We start from the raw sequence: 23,775 nt of genomic DNA on the forward strand, positions 1-23,775 counted from the left end.
TATTGTAATCTAGAAACATTTGCAGTCAATTTGTGTACAACAACATCTCATAAACAGCAATGGGATAATGACCGAATAATACTTTTTTGTGTTGTTGCTTAGGGAATATACAGTATATTGGACTGGAATCTGCTCTTTGAAGTAGCATCTTATATGCTCATCGAATAAAGTGGACAGGTTAATGTTTCAGCCGAAAGCAGCATCCCTGACGGTACAGCAGTCTCTTAGTACAGGAATGAAGTGTCAGCCTAGGCTTTATGCTCAAGTCTCTACAGTGTGGCTTGAACACAGAGTGTTTTCACTGAGATAGAGGAATGCCTCGAACTGAGTTAGAGCTGATACTTCCTTTTCATGGTAGAATGTACATATTAGAAAATATAGTAATTATTTTAGCTGAAATTTCATCTAAAATGATGTTTATATTGTAAGAATATGTCTAAGTATTTCAAATGGAAAATTAATCAACTTTAATTGAATGTATGGAAGTGATTACACAGGCAGCCGTTATTCTTGCATGTGTTCAGCCCTGGCAATTGAAAATGAATCTGGATGTAAAGTTTCCAATGCATGGCACAATTGTCATGGAGATCTCAGAGATAATTTGTAATTTTTTGGGAGGGAGGGTTGAAATCACAACTTCAGATATGAAACAAGTAATATTTCTACTACTTGCAAGATCTTGTCCAATCCCATTTGTCAGGTGTGTACCTCGGAGTTTTCCTGATTAAAACTTTGAATTATTTGCATATGATGGACAAGATTAATTTAAAAAATTTATATTTTGTGATGCCCATTTTCAGATGTATTAATAAAGCTATGCCAGGTTGCCTTTTCTTAAATACGTCAGGCTGGTTCTTGATTTTAAAAAAGTTATGTTTGAAACCTTTGCTAAACTATTCTGGTTCTCAGCAGAATTTATTTTTGGTGAATGGCAACTGTGTTGGAGCAAAAACCTGGGCAAAAAATACTTATGAAACTAATGTAATTTGAATCAGTAATTATATTCAAAGTGAAAACTCTTGGACAAAAATGTTCAATTTCCTGCCGGTAATGCTAAAATTTAAGTTGCAAAAGATACTCATCAAAATAATGAATGAGTTTGGTTGCTTCCCCTATGCAGGACTGTTTCTCTTGGCTGGAAAGGTTATTTGTGATTATTATAACAGTTAATTTTTAATTACTTTGCTTGACATAGTGATAATACAATGATTAGTCCTTCAGCAATCAACCTAAAATACAATTACATTTTATGCATAATTCAAAAACTGACTGATGGGATTGCTGGTAAAATTAAGATACATTCAGTATTTTTACCTCAGGGCAAAACAGAGACTCGCCTATTTGATAACATACTGATATTTTTGTTAATATTTGCCAGACTCTGTTGTAGAATTACAGTGCATATTTAATCCATTTTGATTGAAATAACAAGGGCAATTTTTATTAGCAATTTTGAGTCAGATTCCTTCCATGGTGTGGGCATAGAAAATGATTCATGTTGCTTTACATTCTTGTGCTAAATATAATTATACATGCAGGTCTTCAGAAGGTAACTTCTCAAGTAACCAACAATGATTTTATTTTGCAAAGAAGCGTAAGGTATATCTTGCTTGAACCAATACGAATATAATATTAAAGAACTGAAGCATGTTCAGCTATTGTGTTATGTTGGCGTCAACTAGCAGAAGACAGCATTTTAATGGCCCAGATTCCGCGCCAGCTAACAGTTCCATGTTGTTGCTGATTTCTGCACCTGCATGTTGCAGCAGGGAAATCAGGAACTAGAATTCAGAACTAGAGGAAAAGGCCTCCTGCTCCAAAGGCGGAGATCAGTGAACTGAGCTGAAGGACGAGATTCATTTCACATTGATCCTTCAGATTCATGTTAGGCAGACTGATATAGTAGTGACATTACTGACTGAGTTAGAAAAGATAAGTGCAAGTAAGTTTTTGTTTTAATTTAAATTAATATTTTAATCAATGTATATGTTAAATATGTTTTAATAAATTTGATTGTAAGTGTTTTATTTTTAAAATCTATTCCTTTAATTATGAACTGAGGTATGAACTGCTCTGCAGTGTGAAGCTGAAGCCTTGAACTCAATTTATTCCATAAGGCTGCAGAAGTTTATTGCTGTTACAGGGATTACACAGGGAATTGATCTTAGTCCAGACCAATGCTTTTAGTTACCTTGGAAACATAAATTGTTGGAAGGGAAGGGATGTTGGGAAAGCTAATCATTGTAATTCTTCACCCCACGTTTGGCAGTAATTTTACATCTCAACTGGGAAGAGACCATGGAGTGTAAATTCATGAAATCACTCCATTCCCATTTATAGGGTGAGCCAGATTACATGTTCACTGGCTCTCAGAACCTGGGGCCCTTGGGAAGAATTTCCACTTCAGGTCTTCTTGTGAAATTTCACCCAAGTGTGCTTAAAATTATGCAATTAGTCTACATTTCAAGTTTTTGATAAAATTTTTTGATTCAACAGATTAAAGATCTTCTGTAAGTCAGTGCAATCAGGCAGCATAATAGAATATCAGCATTTTTATTTGCTTTTACTTAAAAGTGTTCCCTGTTGAATTTAAGGTAGTAACCTTAATAATATAGCTGTAAATGGGATAATCACCAAAAATAAGCAGTCTCAACATAAGTATCTGGTCCTCCTGTAATTAACTGAATTTAAAATCACCAAAGATGACTCTAATACTGTGCAAGTACATTACTTTTTCAGTGGAATAGACTAATGGTATTGGGTTATTATTGTTACTTGTACTGAGGTACAGTGAAAAACATGTCTTGCATACCGTTTGTACAGATCAATTCATTACACAGTGCATTGAGGTAGAGACACAAGAAATTCTGCAGATGCTGGATGTATCTGGAGCAATGTACAAAAAGTGCTGTTGGAACTCAGCAGGTCAGGGAGCATCCATGGAGGGAAATAAACAGTCGATGTTCCCCAGCTCCCCCCCCCCACCTTCTTATTCTGGCTTCTGCCCTCTTCCTTTCCAATCCTGATGAAGGATCTTGGCCTGAAACGTCAACTGTTTATTTCCCTCCATGGATGCTGCCTGACCTGCTGAGTTCCTCCAGCACTTTTTGTGTATTGCATTGAGATAGTACAGGGTAAAAATAATAACAGAATACAGAGTAAAGTGTCACAGCTACAGAGGAAGTGCATTGCAGGAAGACAATAAGGTGCAAGGTCATAACAAGGTAGACTGTGAGGTCAATAGTCAATCTCATCATATAAGGGAACCATTTTTAACAGGATTTTTTAATGTTTTTAATATAAAATAGATTTTAAATGCATCCGCAGTGTGGCTAAAGGTTGAGAGCACCTTTAAGGGCCGCCCCCTAATCCATGTAATTGGTGCAAATTTGAGCATGTTGGTCTGGTGGTGTGGCCACTTTTGTGGGCAGTGTTTGATCCTGTTAAGCTAAACCTTAAACAAGAGTAAAAGACTGCAGGGCACATGAATGCAAATGGTTTTACAAGTAAAACACAAGCAACTGGAGGAACTCAGCAGGTCAGGCAGCAGGTGTAGAGGGAAATGGACAGTCAACATGTCAAGACACTTCAGATAAAGTGCCTTGACCCGCTGACTTCCTCCAGCCACTCATTTTTTGCTCCAGATTCCAGCATCTGCCGCCTCTTATGTCTCTTGGTTTCACAAGTAGCCTGGTTATTTTTAAAGCTCCATAATCTTTGCAATGGTTCTGACAATTGAGCCCAGATTTCAATAACAATACATATGGACACATGCCCCCACAGGCCTGCTCTGCCATTTCATTGAGGTTACAACCACATCATGGGTAATCTGGTTGTGACTTCAATTCTGCATTCCCGTCTACCTGCAACAATATTTCATCCTCTTGCTTATCAAGAATTTGTCTACCTCTGCCATAGAGATTGTCCTAGACACCGCTTAAGTGAGTGTATTAACCATTGTTGGGCTGTCAGCAGGAGGCCACTTCTGCCCAGGATCTGCAGGGAGCAATTCACTTTCCTGAACTTTAACCTTGTTATAGATATCAATCAATAAGAATGACTTCATACTTCCTTCTGTAGCCACAACTGCATTCATATGGCAGGGCAAGGACTCCATTGCCACCTTAACAACCCTCAGTAATGAACTTTTATGCAGCTACCTCCTTGCCATGGTCAAAAATATTTGCAATAGTTTGCAGATTGTCATCCATTGTCCCAGTATAGGCCTGAGGATTGGAAGCATTTTAGAACTCAATAAAGGAGGTCAAGGAAACATTTAAATAAAAACATAGAAGAGTATACTGGCAAGAAATATAAAATTGGATTGTAACAGCTTTGATAGATACATAAAAAGAAAAAGACCTGCCAGGACAAATATGGGCCCCTTACAGATAGAGACAGGAGAATTTATAATGAGGAATAATGAAATAGCAGAGGAATCGAACAATTATTTTGCATCTGTCTTCATTGAAGAAGACACAGAACATCTATCAGAAATAATAGAGATTCAAGAGTCCAATGAGAATGAAGAAATTACAGAATTAGGTACTGCAAAAAATAGTAGCAAAGTAGGTGATAAGCTTGAAAGCTGATAAAGCCCAAGGACCTGATAACTTACATCCCAACATTTAACCTTCAGTTACTGAGGATGCTTTGCATCTTCCAATGTTCCAAAGATTCTGGAATTCTTCCAGTAAATTGGAGGGTACCATATATGAAGACGCTAATTAAGGAAGGAGGGAGATAGAAAACAGGGAACTACTAACCTGTTAGCTGACTGTCGGTGGAAGGGAAAATGCCTGTATTGATAATGAGGAATGTAATAACAGAACATATTGAAAAGAATAATAGGATTGAGCAGAGCCAACAAAGAGCTATGAATGTAAAATTATGTTTGACTTATCTACTGGAGTTCTTTTGAGTATGTGGTTGATAGAATAGGTAAAGGGGAACCAGCTGATGTGGTGCATTTGGATTTTTGATGATGTCCCACATATGAGATAGATCAATGAGGTCAGAGTACATGGAATTCCGGGTAATATACAAACATGGATTGAGAATTGGTTATCAGACAGAAAGCAATGATTGGGAATAAACAGATCATTTTCAAGTTGGCAGAATGTGACTAGTGGGGTACCATCGGGATCAGTACTTGGACCCTAGCTTTTCACAATCTATATCAATCCGTTGGCTGATCAATTTACATCAATGATTTGGAGACCAAATGTCATATTTCTAGGTTGCTGATAATAGAAAACATGGTGGGATTGTGGGTATGGAGGAGGAGGTAACGAGGCTTCAAGCAAATATGGACAAGCTGAGTGAGTGGGCAGGAACATAGTAGATAGAATATAGTGTGGAAAAATGTTTATTTATCCACTTTGTTCACATAACAGAAAAGCAAATCATTTGTTAAATGATTGGCTAGTTGATATTCAAAGGGACCTGGGTGTGCTGGACACATCGCTAAGGTCCAACATGCAGGTTAAACAAACAATTCAGTAGGCAAATGGTGTGGTAGACTTTATAAGCAGAGGAGTAAGGAAGCCTTATTGCAACATAATAGGCCCTTGGTGGGAGTGCACCTAGAGTAGTGTGTTAAATTTTGGACTCCTTAACTAAAAAATAATGTATTTGCCACAGAGGGAATGTGGCGAAGATTTACTGGACTGTTTCCAGGATAGCAGTTTTGCTGTATGAAGAGAGAGTGAGTAGAACAGGACTGTATTCACCAGAGTTTAGAAAAATGAGATCTCATCTAAAGATACATAACTCTTAAAGGGCTTGACAGACTAGGTACAGGAAAGGTGTCTGCTCTTGACTAGGACTGCCAAGAAAAAAGGTAAGAATCAGGTCCATTAATTATCCATGAGTAGAGGATTTTTTTAATCATTAAAGTACCTTAGGTGATTTTCTTTTTAAAATATTAATGTAATATTTTTATGTTATTTATTCCTTTTTTAATAGTTTGGTTTTTTAAAGAATGCAGCAAATTTTATTTTCTATTGCTCTTATTTCTTATGTTCTGATTTGAAGCCAGGGGCAAATGATTGAGTCAAAAATTATACAGCTGAGCAACAAGCCCTTCAGCACAACGTGTCCCTGCCAGCCAGCAAATACCTATCCCATACTAATCCCATCTTCCAGAACTTGGCCCAAAACTTCTATGCCATATTTAAATGTTGTGAGAGTATTTATCTCTACCACCCTCTCATGCAGTGTGTTTCAGATTTCAGCTACCCCCTGGATGAAAAATTCTTTCTCAAATTCCTTCTGAATTGACTAACACTTACCTTAAATCTATGCCCCTGGTAATAAACACCTCTGCTATGGGGAATAGTTTCTCACTATCTACTCCATCTATGGCCCCTTCATAACCTACTTCAAGAAAAACTGAATACTTAAGGAGAGGTAACTGTTAACAATATCATCTGACACTTGGGCTTTTGTTTCATGGAACAAAATGAGATTGGAAAGAGGAGGTTAGGAGATTGGATAGAATCTGATGTGATCTTGCTTCTGGGAGAGCAGGGAAAATGGGGGCCAGGGAGAGTGGAAGCTACAGGCTAATGAGCGAGGGTGTGGGGGAGACAGATGAATGGATAGAATTAATCTTTGATATAGAATTAACTTTAAATTCCTCATGCTTGTTGGTCATAAGGAAGAGGAGACAAGATTAAGAAAATGGATGTGCTTGAAAATGCAACCCAGGAGCTATCTTCACATCTTCACATTCTGAAGAAACTTTGAATAATAATTAGTTATGGCAATGGAAAGCAGGAGCGACAACACTTAATATTACCTGGTTGTTAACAATGATTACTATTAGATTACTTTTCTGTCAAAGTTGTTCCAATCTAAAGGAGCAAATTTGAGAATTATCATGTACAAATACTAAGGGGAGAGAAGGAGTAATCACTTTATGGGGGGATAAGGAATTAAGGTAGGTATGATTTAGCATGTTATAACTGTGAAGATGAATAATGCATAGTAGAGGTGGGGCTCTTGTACAAAAATGGGAATTTGTAAATGTGGCAGTTGATGGTTTTTATCCCCAAAGATGCATTCTAAAAAAAGTTGGGTTGGAAGTTGGGGGGTGGGGTGGAATGGAGGAGAATATGGGTGAAGAACAAAGCAAGAAAATGGTCAGAGATTGCCTAATTAATGAGAGCAATAACAGAACGACAAGGCCCTGTGAAAAGGCAAGAAGGTATAATGAATATGAATCTGTTGACAGAGAGGCAGTATTGCAGATTCACTGAACAGTTAAAGCATGAAAGGAGTCCATTTGGACTTTTTGGCCCATAACAGCGCTATAAAAGAAAAATCCAGCTGCTCCCACTCTCTCATCCTCTCCCTTGGCCCTGCAAGGCCTTTCCTTTCCAATCCTTACCCAGTTCCCCTTTGAGCACTACAATTGAATCAGCCTCCGCTACTATCATCGGCAGTGTATTCCATATTCTCATCACTTGCAGTGTAAAAGCATTTTCCTTAAGCTAGTTTAAGTCCTTTTGCCAGTCACTTTAATCCTATGTCCTCTAGCTCTCAATCTCGCCACCAATGGGAATAGTTTCTCTCTACTTGCTCTACAGAGAGTACCCCTGTGGCTGTACCCCTTGACAATAAGTACTCCTGTTTGAGTACTGTTGGGGAGGGGGATAGCCTACCTGGGGGAAGCAACAGTGGCCGTGTCCAAGATATCCTGCAGTGGGAGGGAGAACAGCCAGAGGTCGTGGTACATAGCGATACCAATGACATAGGTAGGAAAAGGGATGAGGTCCTGAAAATAGACTACAGGGAGTTAGGAAGGAAATTGAGAAGCAGGACCACAAAGGTAGTAATCTCAGGATTACTGCCTGTGCCATGTGACAGTGAGTATAGGAATAGAATGAGGTGGAGGATAAATGTGTGGCTGAGGGATTGAAGGAGGGGGCAGGGATTCAGATTTCTGGATCATTGGGACCTCTTTTGGAACAGGTGTGACCTGCACAAAAAGGACAGGTTGCACTTGAATCCCAAAGGGACCAATATCCTGGTGGGGAGGTTTGCTAAGGCTACTGGGGAGAATTTAAACTAGAATTGTTGGGGGGTGGGAACCGAACTGAAGAAAATGGGGAAGAGGCGGTTGGCTCTCAAATAGAGAAAGCTTGTAGACAGTGCGAGAGGGAGGATAGGCAGGTGATAGAGAAAGGATGCACTCAGACCAACGGTTTGAGATGTGTCTATTTTAACGCAAGGAGTACTGTGAACAAAGCGGATGATCTTAGAGCTTGGATAAATACTTGGAGCTACGATGTGGTGGCCATTACAGAGACTTGGATGGCTCAGGGGCAGGAATGGTTACTTCAAGTGCCGGGTTTTAGATGTTTCAGAAAGGACAGGGAGGAAGGCAAAAGAGGTGGGGGTGTGGCACTGTTGATCAGAGATAGGGTCATGGCTGCAGGAAAGGTGGACGTCATGGAGGGATTGTCTACGGAGTCTCTGTGGGTGGAGGTTAGGAACAGGAAGGGGTCAATAACTTTACTGGGTGTTTTATATAGGCCGCCCAATAGTAACAGGGATATCGAGGAGCAGATAGGGAAACAGATCCTGGAAAGATGTGATAATAACAGAGTTGTCGTGATGGGAGATTTTAATTTTCCAAATATCGATTGGCATCTCCCTAGAGCAAGGGATTTAGATGGGGTGGAGTTTGTAAGGTGTGTTCAGGAAGGTTTCTTGACACAATATGTAGATAAGCCTACAAGAGGAGAGACTGTACTTGATTTGGTATTCAGAAATGAACCTGGTCAGGTGTCAGATCTCTCAGTGGGAGAGCATTTTGGAGATAGTGATTATAATTCTATCTCCTTTACAATAGCATTGGAGAGAGATAGGCACAGACAAGTTAGAAAAGCGTTTAATTGGAGTAAGGGGAAATATGAGGCTCTCAGGCAGGAAATTGGAAGCTTAAATTGGGAACAGATGTTCTCAGGGAAAAGTACGGAAGAAATGTGGCAAATGTTCAGGGGATATTTGTGTGGAGTTCTGTATAGGAAAGTTCCAATGAGACAGGGAAGTTATGATAGGGTACAGGAACTGTGGTGTACAAAGGCCGTAATAAATCTAGTCAAGAAGAAAAGAAAAGCTTACAAAAGGTTCAGAGAGCTAGGTAATGTTAGAGATCTGGAAAATTATAAGGCTAACAGGAAGGAGCTTAAGAAGGAAATTAGAAGAGCCAGAAGGGGCCTTGGCGGGCGGGATTAAGGAAAACCCCAAGGCATTCTACAAGTATGTGAAGAGCAAGAGGATAAAACATGAAAGAATAGGACCTATCAAGTGTAACAGTGGGAAAGTGTGTGTGGATCCGGAGGAAATAGCAGCAGTACTTAATGAATACTTTACTTCAGTATTCACTATGGAAAAGAATCTTGGTGATTGTAGTGATGACTTGTAGCAGACTGAAAAGCTTGAGCGTGTAGATATTAAGAAAGAGGATGTGCTGGAGCTTTTGGAAAGCATCAAGTTGGATAAGTCGCTGGAACCAGATGAGATGTACCACAGGCTACAGTGGGAGGTGAGGGAGGAGATTGCTGAGCCTCTGGCGGTGATCTCTGCATCATCAATGTGGACAGGAGAGGTTCCAGAGGATTGGAGGGTTGCGGATGTTGTTCCTTTATTCAAGAAAGGGAGTAGAGATAGCCCAGGAAATTATAGACCAGTGAGTCTTACTTCAGTGGCTGGTAAGTTGATGGAGAAGATCCTGAGAGGCAGGATTTATGAACATATGAAGAGGTATAATATGATTAGGAATACTCAGCATGGCTTTGTCAAGGGCAGGTCCTGCCTTACGAGCCTGATTGAATTTTTTGAGGATGTGACTAAACACATTGATGAAGGAAGAGCAGTAGATGCAGTATATATGGATTTCAGCAAGGCATTTGATAAGGTACCCCATGCAAGGCTTATTGAGAAAGTAAGGAGGCAAGGTATCCAAGGGGACATTGCTTTGTGGATCCAGAACTGGCTTGCCCCCAGAAGGCAAAGAGTGGTTGTTGATGGGTCATATTCTGCATGGAGGTCGGTGACCAATGATGTGCCTCAGGGAACTGTCCTGGGACCCTTACTCTTTGTGATTTTTATAAATGACCTGGATGAGGACGTGGAGGGATGGGTTAGTAAGTTTGCTGATGATACAAAGGTTGGAGGTGTTGTGGACTGTGTGGAGGGCTGTCAGAGGTTACAGCGGGACATAGATAGGATATAAAACTGGGCTGAGAAGTGGCAGATGGAGTTCAACCCAGATAAGTGTGAAGTGGTTCATTTCAGTAGGTCAAATATGATGGCAGAATATGGTATTAATGGTAAGACTCTTGGCAGTGTGGAGGATCAGAGGGATCTTGGGGTCCGAGTCCATAGGACACTCAAAGCAGCTGCACAGGTTGACTCTGTGGTTAAGAAGGCATACGGTGTATTGTCCTTCATCAATCGTGGAATTGAGTTTAGGAGCCGAGAGGTAATGTTGCAGCTACATAGGACCCTGGTCAAACCCCACTTGGAGGACTGTGTTCAGTTCTGGTCACCTCTCTACAGGAAGGAAGTGGAAGCCATAGAAAGGGTGCAGAGGAGATTTACAAGGATGTTGCCTGGATTGGGTTGCATGCCTTCTGAAAACAGGTTGAGTGAACACGGCCTTTTCTCCTTGGAGCGATGGAGGATGAGAGGTGACCTGATAGAGGTGTATAAGATGATGAGAGGCATTGATCGTGTGGATAGTCAGGAGCTTTTTCCCAGGGCTGAAATGGTTGCCACAAGAGGACACAGGTTTAAGGTGCTGGGGAGTAGGTACAGAGGAGATGTCAGGGGTAAGATTTTTATTCAGAGAGTGTGAGTGCTTTGAATGGGCTGCCGACAACGGTGGTGGAGGCGGATATGATGGGGTCTTTTAAGAGACTTTTGGATAGGTACATGGAGCTTAGAAAAATAGAGGGCTATGGGTAAGCCTAGTAATTTCTAAGGTAGGGACATGTTCGGCACAACTTTGTGGGCTGAAGGGCCTGTATGCGCTGTAGGTTTTCTGTGTTTCTATATCCTTCAGAATTATAAAACTATCTATCAGATTTAATTGTAACCTCCTTTGTTTTAAGGAGAACAACCATAGCTTCTCCGGTCTATCCACATAACTGACGTCCCTCATTGCCAGGATTATTTTAGTAAATGTGTTCTGCACATTTTCTTCTAAAGACTTTACACCTTTCCTAAAGTGAAGGCTTTAGAGAGGAAGCAGAACTGAATACAATACAGGTCGTCCACATGTAACAAACATGTTCCATTTTTACAGACATCCTTAAGTCAATAATGTCCGTAAGTTAGAAAATACACAAAAATCACATGATATGGTAACCATACCTCCACAATATGGTAATGAATAACATCAAAAGCACATAAGACTGATAAGAACAATTACTAAAAGTGGAAGGAGAATAAACTAGTTCTACCATTGGTAGGAACAAACATATGTACGTATGCCGGTCTTCTGAATTTAATAAAATTATGGGAGTACATTCGTATGTAAGGATATCCATAAGTCAGGCATTTGTAACCCGAGTCAACCTGCACTCCAGTTATGACCAAAGCATTTTTTTTTAATATAAAGCTTCATCAGAACTTCCTTGCTGTAGTACTCTATATATCTTATAAAGTCTAGAATCCTGAAAGCTTTTTGACTATTTTATTAACCTGCTCTTCTACTTTCAATAACTGTGTATAGACTTCCAGATCTCTCTGATCCTGCATCCTTTTTTAAGAGTTGTGCCGCTTAGTTTATATTGCCTCTTCTTATTCTTCCTACAAAATATAACATTTTACACTTCTCAGAATTAAATTTCATCTGCCACCCCTTCTACCAGCCTGACTATATCCCTTTGAAAACTCTTACTATCCTTCTTGCAGTTCAGTATGTCTGTAAGTTTTGTGTCATCTGCACATTAGAAAATGTGAAAATCACCCAAGTACACCCAAGTTCAGGTCATTAACATATATGAAAAGAAAGCAGTGGTCCTAATACCAACCTCTGGGGAATACAGGATAGGTCACATTGGTCATAGGGAACAGTACAATTCCCTCCAATCCAAGAAACCACCTTTTACTGTTACTCTCTGTTTTCTGTTACAGCCATGTTTTCTGCTATCCATGTTGCTACAACCCCTTTTATTCCATGTGTTTCAATTTTGATCAAAAGCCCAACATGTGGCACCTTATAAAACATCGTTTGCAAGATGACAACTCTGTGTGTGTGTGTGTGTGTGTGTGTGTGTGTGTGTGTGTGTGTATGTATCAGAGAGAAGGAGAGAGAGAGAGAGAGAGATCCCTTAATCACATAAATTGGAGCTCAAAGGTACAAATTGCAATCTTCATGGAACAAGTACAACTTCATGCTACCTTGTCATTTTATTATTTAAAGAGACAATGTGATTTTGGGATACTGGACCAAGCACCTTTCAAAGTCAACAAACTCTGCTGAAATAATCATCAAGTGCTTTCTCCAACACTTAACTGCCAATGTACTTTTGCAAGGGGTGCCTCACTGCAGATAGAACTCCAGTAGCCATCTTTCTAGGTCTGGGACTGCAGCAATATCAGTTACTGCCACACCTGTGTCACTTTTCTCTGCAAAATGCATGTGTTTTGCCTTAAATGGGAATGATTTGAATAGTGCTGATGTGTTCAGAATGGTTTTTTAAAAAATCACAAAACAGAACATTCTGGTACCTTCTCACTTCACTACCTCATATGTGTGTTTGAAGTCTGAGCACTATGTCAGGGCACTATGTCGCGATGTACACTGCATAGTTGCAATCTGGCTGCAGGGAAGTGTACTCACTCTTCTCAGAGTCAGTTCCCTGCACAATCTTAGCAGGATATTGTTCATGATGAAGAGGGAGATGGGTGCATGTTGCTGCCTCTGCAGAAGTGAGACCATTTCCCATGTTCCGTTCCTCTGCTTTGGTAGAAGAGCGATCAACACATGTCTGGCATCTCATTGCTCATGCAGGAAAGCAATCTGCTGACATGCAGCAACTCTTCATTCATGAAGAATAGCCAAACGGACATAATTCCTTTGCTCCTGGAGAACTGAAAGCTGCTGATAGATAACATCCCTCATTGAGAACACCAATCTACGGATGAGTGGTATTTTGTTGCTCAATGAGAAAAGCAGCCTGCTCAACGAGGATAAAAAGCTGAACGTTGGTGACATATTGCTGATCCTTTGGAGCTTCAAGCTATTTCTGTGTGGCAGAGACCTGGCCTTCAGCTGGAAGCCACAAGTCTTTGTCTGGCCTCTGCCTGTGCCTCCATGGCAGCTGTCCCCTACACTGGAAGGACTGTGCGATGGGATTGTTACCCAGCTCTTGCAAAGAAGTGTACAAGACACCTAGAATGGAGATTATGGTCTTCTGACATTTTAGAGCAGGATAAAATGTCGGCACAACATCGTGGGCCGAAGGGCCTGTACTGTAATGTTCTATGTTCTATGACTTCTCACAACCTTCTGTGAAAGCTTGTAGATGGATTCCACCACCTTCCTTGATATCTCCCATATTAGGCGAAGCAGTCCTGACGGGTCTACTGTGCATCTACATCAGCCTTATCATAATGATAACCCAAGAGTTGTCCTCATTTCATTCCTCTAATTCTATACAGATCTGTGGATCCTCCCCCTCTGGCAAGTACCCCTGCCTACTCATGGTGCCAGACTGCAGCCTGTTGTTGCCTGCTGTATCTCCCTGTGACACATGTCCCTCGAACCTAATCAGTTCTCACACTCTCTGGGGTGGTGCTGCAGGTCGTTGTTCTCCTTCTCTTCTCCCTCCAGCATCCTCTCCCACTCCTCCTGTTCTGTGTCCTCCTCTTTTGGGAAGGATTAAATTTGTGACCTATCCTGATACTCTGTAAAACCAAAATAGAAAATAGTTGCACTTCTAAGCTGCAGTCAAAATACCTCTATGGTGATGCAGAATATATGATATTGAGTATGTCTACTGTTGATCAAATCAAAGGGAATGAAGATAACACAATGAAGCATTGTGAACATAACTGATAAATTGATGAGATTTTCTTGTTGCACTGTTTGGGGATTCTCTCTCCCGACCAACACTGTCCCAGCAACCTCCTGTTCACCTTTTCTAATGGCAGCACCGATGGCGTACCAAATGTCTCCCCCATCCACAGTCCATCCAACAGTGCACAGGGCATCTGTCCTGGCTTTTATCTCCTGATTTCCTGCACAAGAAGTTCACTATCATGGTGAGTAAACCCGTGTCTTTCTCCACCATGGCAGCTATAAAGTGTGCTTGTGCTTGGTTGCCATGAGAATTGAACCTTTATGGGGTGATACCCTTCATCTTGGCATGCAACAAGATGTCATTAGGTGCTAAAATGACTGTAGGCCATCAAAAACTGCAGAGATCCCATGTTAGTGCATCTTCTGGTTTGTAAACCATCCTAAGGCAGTTTCAGATATGTTATTGGCCAATTTCATGTTTTTTGAAAGGAAAGCTGAATGGGTGTTAGCCCTTAAAGCAAAAAAAAGGGTTTGTGCATGAAAAGCAGTGAAATCCAAATTCTAGGCTAACGATTTTAAAACAGAATGGGAACAGAATATGATGAGGTGCTCAGAGGAGAAGTTGCCAGGACAGAAAGATGAATTGAAGTATGATATAGAGATGAGAGCTACACCACTATCTCAGTAGCTTAAGCAAGATAAATATCGTGGAAAGTGTAGCGCGGTGGGGATGCAACTTTAAGATAAAAGTAGTTTTGACCCTCTTTGCCCTTTACATTTCCACGCTATATTAGCATAATTAAAATCTCCTATTGTCTCCATAGTTCTTACACCCTTTTGTGAGTTAAATAATAGAAGTTGTTGTGGTCCGTTTGGCCCCTCTTGTCTATACCGCTTTTCAATAAGATCATAGCTGAGCTTTTAACTCAGTTTCCTGCACTAACCCTTACCTATTGATTCAATTACTATCCAAAAATGTATCTATCCAGTCTTGCTCTCATAGCTCCCCTGTATCATTTAATGGCCTACAGTAGATACATATAAATAGTGGATGCTTTAGTGTTCCTTAATTCTAAACGTCAGTTCTGTCCTTAATGTCTCAATGATGTATCCTTAAAAGATTCTTTGACCAATACTGCCACCAACTGCCCCACCTCTTATTCCTTGCGTATCATTGCAGAATACCAGGAATATAATGTTCATTATCAGTCCCTTATTTGGGCCAGATCTCTGTTATTGCCATTATACTGTAGAACCACATGCAGCTCACTAACCTTATGTAGCATGCTACATTGCATTATGTACATGAATACCAAACCCTTTTTGGACCACCACTATTTTGCCCTCTGTCTGATCACTTCTGCTTCTGAACTAGTCCTTACTTTTTTGCTATTTATTACTTTCAGTCTGGTGTGCCTTGTTGCTTTTCTCTGTAGTTTAATTTAGATACCCATTTAACCTGCCAAATAGGTTTAACTCCTCCCCCGCATCACTAGTTAATCGTCCACGTGATACTGAGGTGCAAACTTCAACATGCTCTCCACTGCTCCAAAACTGCCAAATTGCCTACCAAATTTCTCCAGCTACTTATTAACTTATTACATCTTCCTACCCAATAAATCATTGTATTCATTCACATGTAGCACTAAGAGTAATCCACCTTTAGTGGACCTGGCATATCCTCCCTAGCTCCGGTAACTGACTTCAGGACTTCTATCTTATTGGTTTTAATCTGACCATGACATCTGTTCAAAATGCCATCCACTCATTCAGCAATGCCCTTTACCCTTCCTGCTAGGGGCCAACACACATTGTAGGGCTCATATTGGTCATTGCTGAAAAGTTCATCTCCTCAAAAAATTGAACCCTCTCTAAACACACCGTTCCTATGCTTGGCTGTCCTTCCCCCACACCATGAATTATTCAATGGTGTCTGGCCCTGGAAAATACTCCTTCGAGGTGTCCTCAATCTCTCTGGTTTTCAACATTGAAAACTAGGGTTCCAGCAGAGCCTAATTCTCCAATCTTGGCATTGGCCTCTCATTTACTGGCCTCAGTTTTCTGTGGCTGTGGATTGAGTAGGTCAGAGGCTAGGAATCCTGCCATCATGGATGATGCGTACTTCTTGCATCCTTCTATTGGAAGTACATCCAATTTTGCTGGATCTTTCATCAGCTGCTCAGCCTTGCTGGTCAGTCACACTTGGGCCATGCTCTTTCTTCCAACGTGGTCTTGATCTGGTGGCAAGCAACATTCATGCAATTGAAATTCCAGGCAATGACAATCTCCAAAAAGACAGAGTAAAACCCTGACATTCAGTGGCATTACTGTTGCTATGTACCCCACCATCGGCATCCAGACATTCAGGGGTGGGGGGAGGGGAGTCACTAGTGACCAGAAATTCAACAGGACCAGCCATATAAGTACTGTGCTTACAGTTCAGAGGCTGGGTATCCGGCAACAAGTGATTCACCTTTGAATGCCTCAAAGCCATTCCACTATCTACAAGGAACAATGTAAGAGGATGATAGCATTTTCTTAATTTGCCTGGAAAAGCGCAGTCCCAACAACACTCAGAGCTCAACACCATTCAGGAGAAAGCAACCTACTTGACTTGCACTTCATCCAACAACGTAAGCATTTATTCAGTGTTACCATCAACAAAATGCACTACAGTTACTCATCTAGGCTACTCTGAAAGCACCTCCCAAACTCATAGGCTCTACTGCCAAGAAGGACAAGGGCTGCAAGTGCATGGGTATATCAGCACCTGCAAGCTCCCCTCAAAAATCACAAATAATCCTGACATAGGAATAAATTGTTGTTCCTTCACTGATATTGGGTCTAGACCATGGAATTCCTTACCCAACAACACATTAGAGTACCTTCACCAGAAAGACTGTTGTGATTCAAGAATATGGCTCAAATTACCTTCTCAGTGGCAATTAAATAAAGGCAATAAATGCCGGTGTTCCCATTGAAACCTATATCCCATAAATTATCTCTCCTTGTATCTTGCAAACTCTCACCCCCCCCCCCCGTATCTTTTTGCTCTGACAAGATATCCCTCACTATATCTGTGTACTGTCAATTTTTCTTCACCTTTCACTTATACCTTTCCCCCTCTAATTCACGCATTCTCTTCCTGAACATCCTTCTTTCTCCCCGTATCTCTCCCTCCATGTAAGAAACAAGAGCAGGATTAGGCCAATCAGCACCTCAAACCTACTCTGCCATTCAATAAGATCAGGGCTGGCCCAATATCACCTGCAAAACAATTTTCCTTACTCTCTCTCCATATCCCTTGACTCTCTTTCTCTCGTTCATCAACTGTTTGTCTCACTGTGCCCTCTCCTCTCAATCTCTCCCCTGTATCTATCTTTCCCTCTATAACTTCACTTCTGCTTTCCTTCTCTCTCTCTCTTCTCCCACCCTCAGCCCATACCTCTCTTGGTTTCTCTCTCTCACTGGATACCCCCCTCTCTTTATCTTTCTTCTGCTGTATCCCTGTTTCTCTCTTTAACCCCATATTTCTCACTCTCCATCTGTACCTTTCCCCAGCTCGCTCATTCCCCTCACGTTCTCTCCCCTGGATCTCTCTACATCCATCAAACACCCCCTCTCCTGCATCTCCAACTCACCCTCTCCCTGAATCTCACTCCCTGTAAGGTGTACCCTGCCCATTCTCTTCCCCCCTTTTAGATCTCCCTATCATTCCCTGTGTATCTCACATTCTCTCCATCTCTGTACCCTCTCTCTCCCTTCCCCTTTAGCTTTCAATCTCACTCTTGTCTTCCTTCCATCCTTGTATCTTTCCCATCTTGTCTCCCCCGCATCAGAATTCTCCTCCCCTGTATCTCTCTACCCCCTCTCTGTATTTCTCTCCCTGTCTCTTTCCCTCCCCCAGTATCTCTCTCCTGCTGACGTCTGCCTGCTGACTCTCCCCTCCGCTCTCTCCCTCTGCCCTTCTCTCCGCCTCTCTCTCTCTCTCTCTCTCTCTCTTTCTCGGTGCTGCCGCCTCGCTTCATTCGCCTCCTCGGCTGCCGGAGCCGGTGCCGGGCTCGCCGCCCGCTCTCCATCACTCGCCGCCACCGCCTCCTACTCCAGCTCGCCGCCTCCGCTCGCTCCGCGGCCCCAGGTAAGAGTACGACAGCGGCCGGGGCTGCGCCAGGGAAAGCCCGGCCCGGCCACGGGGCACCGGCCGAGCCCAGGCCTCGCCGCCTCCGCCGGGCCGCCGCCGAACTCAACGCCGGGGATTCACCCGAGTTCGGGCAGGGTGGAGGACAGGGAGGGAGGGAGGGAGAGTGATGGGGAAACAGAGAGAGAGGGAGAAATGGACAGAGTGGGAAAATGAGAAGTGGGAAGGCTGAGAGACTGGAAATAGAGAGAGAAAAATATGGACAAGCTGAGAGAGGAGAATGGAGAGAAATCTATAGTGGGCAATGGAGAGGGAAACTGACAGTGGTAAAAGAGAGAGAAATTCATACATAAATCAGCAGCTTGAGATTGTGGGGAATGGAAGAAGAACTGACATTAGTGGGGAGTGGAGAGAAAGAAATGAACAGGTTGATTGGGGTGAATGGAGAGTGGACAGAGAATAGAGAGCAGGGAAGGGGGAAGAGGAAAACTGACACATTGGGGTGTGGAGAGGGCAATTGACAGACAAAGTGAGAAATGGGAGAGAAATTGACAGTAGGGAAAGGAGAAGTAGAAATCAGACAGGTTGAGCTAGTGAGGAACGGAGAGAGAAAGTGACAGATCAGGACAGTGGGGCTGGAGGGAGAGAAAATGACAGATTGAAAAGGGGGAGGGGTTGTAGACAGAAATGGACACATTGAAAGAGGGAAATGTGGGGGAGAGGGAGCAATGAACAGATTGAGACCATGAAAAATGAAGAGATATTTTCAGACAATGGTAATAGACACAGAGAAATGCACAGAGAGGGGAATGGAGTGGGAAGTGGACAGACCGAGTGGGGGATGGGGGAAATTGAACCAGACCATTGGAACTGAAGTGAGAGACAAATGGACAGACTAAGGCATACAGAATGTAAAGAGCGAAGTTGGCAGAGAGAGGCAGTGGGGAATGGAGAGAATAAAATGATAAAGGAGAGAGAGAAATTGACAGGCTGAGGCAATGGGGAATGTTGGGAGAGAGAAATTCACAGACTGTGACCTGGAGAGAGAGAAATGGACAGACTAAGACAAGGGAAGAGAGAAGTTGTTGTCAGACTCTGCCATTGTGGAATGTAGATGCAGGGAGACTGACAGACAGAAACAGTGGGTAATGGATAGAGAGAAATGGATAAACAGAGAGAAAGGAATTTAATTATAGAGAAATGGACAGACTGAGAGAAGGGGTACTGTAGAGAGAAACAGACAGAGAGAAGTATATGGACTGAGAAATCAAGGAAGGAAGAAATGGACAGACAGAGAAGAATGGAGAGAACGAGACTGAAGGACAGGAAAAGCAAAAGAAATAGATGGATTGAGTAAGCGGAAGTGGGATATCGTCGTCAAGGAGGTAAAGGACGGGTGCATTAACAAAGTGGTTAGGTTACTGAACAAACAGCCATGATTCTGACCATTGATTCAGAGATGTGAGTGTATATTCTGCAACAGCAGCTGGAAAATTTGAATTCCAAGTAGTCGAATCAATCTGGAATCCATCTGGTTCACTGGTGGCTATCAGGGAAGGAAATCTGCTGGCCTTAAATGGTCTGACCTTTAAGTGACTCTGGGCCCATCAATATGGTTGACTCTTAACTGCCTTCTCAATCCCTGTCCAGTGAATGAATAGAAAAAAGGTAGAGAGAGAAATGTATGCAGACTATAGGTAAGAGGAATGGGGTGAGATCAATCTCCTTTGCGTCTCTCTTCCACTCATAGTCTTTCCATGTTTCTCTATGCCCCTTTTTTTTTTACTTCTCTCAGCATCTGTCAGTCACGTGGAGGTACAGAATTCTAGAGTGAAAAATAGAGACAAATAGTGAGTGGAAAGAAGATAAAGGGAAACCAAGAGACACAGAGATATAGAGACCAATGTAGACAGATTGTGAGTGAGAAATGAAAGTAAAGGTATAAAGATTGATAATATAATAGAGATAGAAATAGGCGTGAACGGCAAGGGAAAAGGACAGACATGAGGACAACTGAGAGTGTGGGAGATAGAGAGAGCATCAGGAGGAGAGAAAGGCAAATTGAAGGAGATGAAAGGGGAGGTAGCAACATGGAGACAGGGAAAGGGAAGGGGTGACAAAAATAGAGAGAGAGGGAAAAATAAATGGAAGCAGATAAAGGGAGGGAGAAACAGCCTCAGAGTGAAAGACGTGTGGGGACAAATCAGAAATTGATAAAATACATAAATATAGAATTATTGAGATCAAGAGGGAAAAAAGAGGCAAAGTAGAGAGAAAAATAAAGGCCAGGAGGGATGGGAAATGTATAGAACTAAAGAAATGTCACCAAGAAGAGCATAAAGAAGATGTGTTGGTGAGAGAACTAGTGAAAAACACAGTGATAACGAAATGCAGGGAAAGAAGAGGAAAATTAACAGTTGGGGAGAAAAATGCAGTGAAGTGGGAGAGAAGGGAGTTACCCACAGTGGAGTGATATAGGGAGAGAAAATGTAGGTAGGAAAGAGAAATTAAAAGGAGGGACAAGGAACAAATCTGAGGACGAATATTAAAGTGAAACAGAAACAAGAAGAGAGAAAAAATGAGGTAGGGAGAGAAAGGCGCATGGGATAAAGAGAGAAACACAGGCAGAGACAGGGCTAGACTGGAAGTGTAATATAGCAATACAGGAAAGAAGGAAATATAGCTTCAGGAAATGAGGGAGATTCTAAGAAGCACAGAATGAAGAAATCACTGGGCAGCACAAGGAGGGAAATGGGAGGAAGAGAAAATCATTGAAGAAAACGGAGGGGAAGATGACTGCAAATAGGAAAGAAGAGTATCCTCTTCCATCTTGCAAATGTCCAAGATACCTGTACTCCATAAATCCTGATATCTTGACCATCCTGAATGTAACCTTTCCACCACTGGTGGCTGTGGCCTCAATCACAAAGGCCCTCCATAAATCTCCACCCTGAGCCTCTCCTTCCTCCTTTAAGTTGCTCGTTAAAACCTCTCAATTCGACCAAAGTTTTCATCATCTGCCTTGATGTCACTTTATCTAGCTCAGAGTCTGTTTTCATTTGATGATATTTCCTGTAAATTCCCTTAGGATGTTTTTCTGTGTTAGCGGTGCTATGTAAATACAAGTTTTCATTGAAATATGTAAGGACTCGGATGGAGAGAAATAGACCGACAGAACCTGAACAGTGAGTAGGATTCAGAAATGGGGGCACACCGAAGTCATGAGACACGGAATACAAACCTGAGGGAGGAAGGCAGCAAGAAAACACATGTATATAGTAGAGGAAAGTGAAATACGGATGTTGAGAGATAGAGGAAACATACACCACACTAACAACAAATTGGATTTACATACCAAGACTTATATCATCAAACAAAAATCGACAGAGAGCCGAATGAGAATAAGTGACCAAACAATTGACTGAGGGGTTTAAGTAGGGTCTTTCAGGATGACAGAAGAATGAAGAGATCAGAAAAGAAGGCCTGGCCTTCAAATATATGGAAAATTAAACAGGGCATGTGTAAGAGGCCAGATTTGTTAGTAAGCAGTGTTATTGGAGTGTTGGAAGGCTGGAGCAGAGGTAGGAAGGCCTCGGTGCTGAAAGGATTTAAATGTGAGGACGTTAAGGATAAGGGAACTTAAGGAACTGCAGTCAGAGAGAGAATGGGTAACCAACAGGTAGAGGAAGGGAGTTAGTCAGGGAAGCCTCAGGATGCACTTAATTCCAGAACCACTTTTACATGTTGGAAAATGGTGGAGTTCAATGTTCCTCTGGGTTGTACAGTATGAGCCAAGATCACAGGTAACTCAGTTGCAAAGGAGGGGAGGAGGAAGAGTCCAAGGGCAGTAGTGGTAGGAACCTCAGTAGTGAGGATAATAGACAAGAGCTTCTGCAGTTGTTGACCTGAATCCAGGGTGGGGCCTTGCCTCTGCAGTTGTCAACCTGAATCCAGTATGATGTCTTGCCTCCCTGGTGCCAGGGTCAAGGATGTAAGAGCACAGTTGCAGGGCATTCTAAAGGGGGAGTATAAATAGAGGTCATGGTTCACATTGTTACTTATGACATAGATTAAATGAGGGATGAGGTGCTGCAACTTGAATTTAGGGAGCTAGGTAGCATATTGAAAAGCAGGTCCTCCAAGGTTGTAATCTCCAGATTAATTTTGGTGCTCTGTGCTTAGCGAGTATAGGAGTAGGATAGATCAGACAAATGTGTGCCTGAAGAGGTTGTACAAAGGAGGGCTTTAGATTCTTAGACTGGGACTGTTTCTGGGACTGCTGGAACCTGTGCAAGCCAGCTGAGCCCAAACCAGAATGGGTCCAACATCTTTGCAGGGTGTGCGGTTTGCTAGTGCTGTTGGAGAGGGTTATAACTAATTTGGCAGAGGACTGGGACCCAGAATAGGAGAGCACAGTAGGAGGTGAGGAACAGCCAGATATAGGAGGAAAACTAGGTCCAGTAGGCAGAGCACACGTAGACTTGATAAGGCACATGGGAGGACGCAAGGCTGGATTGCATCTATTTTGACCACTAAGCCAGATGAACATTGGCTGTGGTTGGGGGGGGGTGTTGTGTAAAAGAGGAAGTGGCTTTGCATTACTAATCAAGGAGTCTATAACTGCAGTCATTATAAAAGGTTCTTCAAATGAGACCACAGGGTGGAGCTTAGAAACAAATAGAGGACGATCGCATTGCTAGAGGCGTATTGAAAGCCTCCACTCAGCGGGAGATAGAGTAGTAGATATGTAGGCAAATCACAAAGAAGTGTAAAAATAATAGGGTAATAGTAGGGGATTTCAACTTCTCCAGTAGTAATCGAGATTGCCTCAGTGTGAAAGGCTTAGAGGGAGAAAGTTTTTAAAGTGCCTCCAGGAGAGTTTATTGATTGTCGTACGAGGGAAGGAATGCAGCCATTTGAGTGGAGGATGTTCCAGTGGAACAGCATTTTGGAGATAGTGACTCATAACTCTGAAAGTTTTAAGGTTGTTATGGGGAAGGACAAGGATAAGCTCAAAATTAAGGTCCTGAATTGGGGAAAGACCAATTTCAATATTATAAGACAGGACCTGGCTAAAGTAGACTGGGAGCAGCTACTTGAAGGTAAATCTGCAGGTGACCAGAGGGCGGCACTCAGGAATGAGTAGTGAGTTTTCAGGGCCAAGATCTTTCGATAATAGTGAAAGGCAAGGCTACAAGATCAAAGAACCTTGATTCAGCAAAATTGGTAGCTTATGGCAGGTTTAGAGAACTGAAAATAGGAGAGGCTTTACAGGACTCTAGAAAGTGCAGGGGGTTATTAAAAAACAGAATTAAGAGGGCAAAGAGAGGGTACAAAATAGCTCTGGCAGACAAATTAAGGAAAATCCTAAAGTGCTTTATAAGAGCAAGCGGGTAACCAAGGAAAGAGTAGGGCCTGTTAGGGACCGATGTGGCAAACTTCTAATCTTCTCAGGCCACAGAAGAGGTGCCAAATAAGTATAGGATAGTGAATTTGATACCTTTATTCAAGGAGGTTCATGAGGATAAGCCAGCATTAATTTGCGCTCAGAAAGTAGGGTTTAATTGAGGGTCGTCAACATAGTTTTGTTAAG

The 23,775-nt window shown here is 42.1% G+C and overlaps 1 protein-coding gene across 3 annotated transcripts in view; it reads left to right on the plus strand.

The window, feature by feature from the left end:
• The first annotated feature begins 17,781 nt into the window (after window positions 1–17,781).
• LOC127572269 (guanine nucleotide-binding protein G(I)/G(S)/G(O) subunit gamma-7-like) overlaps window positions 17,782–23,775 on the plus strand; it is a 216,464-nt gene continuing 210,470 nt past the window's right edge. For 2 of the 3 annotated variants that reach the window (XM_052019289.1, XM_052019290.1), the window contains exon 1: window positions 17,782–18,182. The gene's annotated coding sequence lies outside the window, so the exon portion shown is untranslated. The remainder of the gene's footprint in view (window positions 18,183–23,775) is intronic. The other variant, XR_007956616.1, reaches the window with a different exon arrangement.

This window comes from Pristis pectinata, chromosome 7 (assembly GCF_009764475.1).
Source record: "Pristis pectinata isolate sPriPec2 chromosome 7, sPriPec2.1.pri, whole genome shotgun sequence".
Lineage (NCBI taxonomy): Eukaryota > Metazoa > Chordata > Chondrichthyes > Rhinopristiformes > Pristidae > Pristis > Pristis pectinata.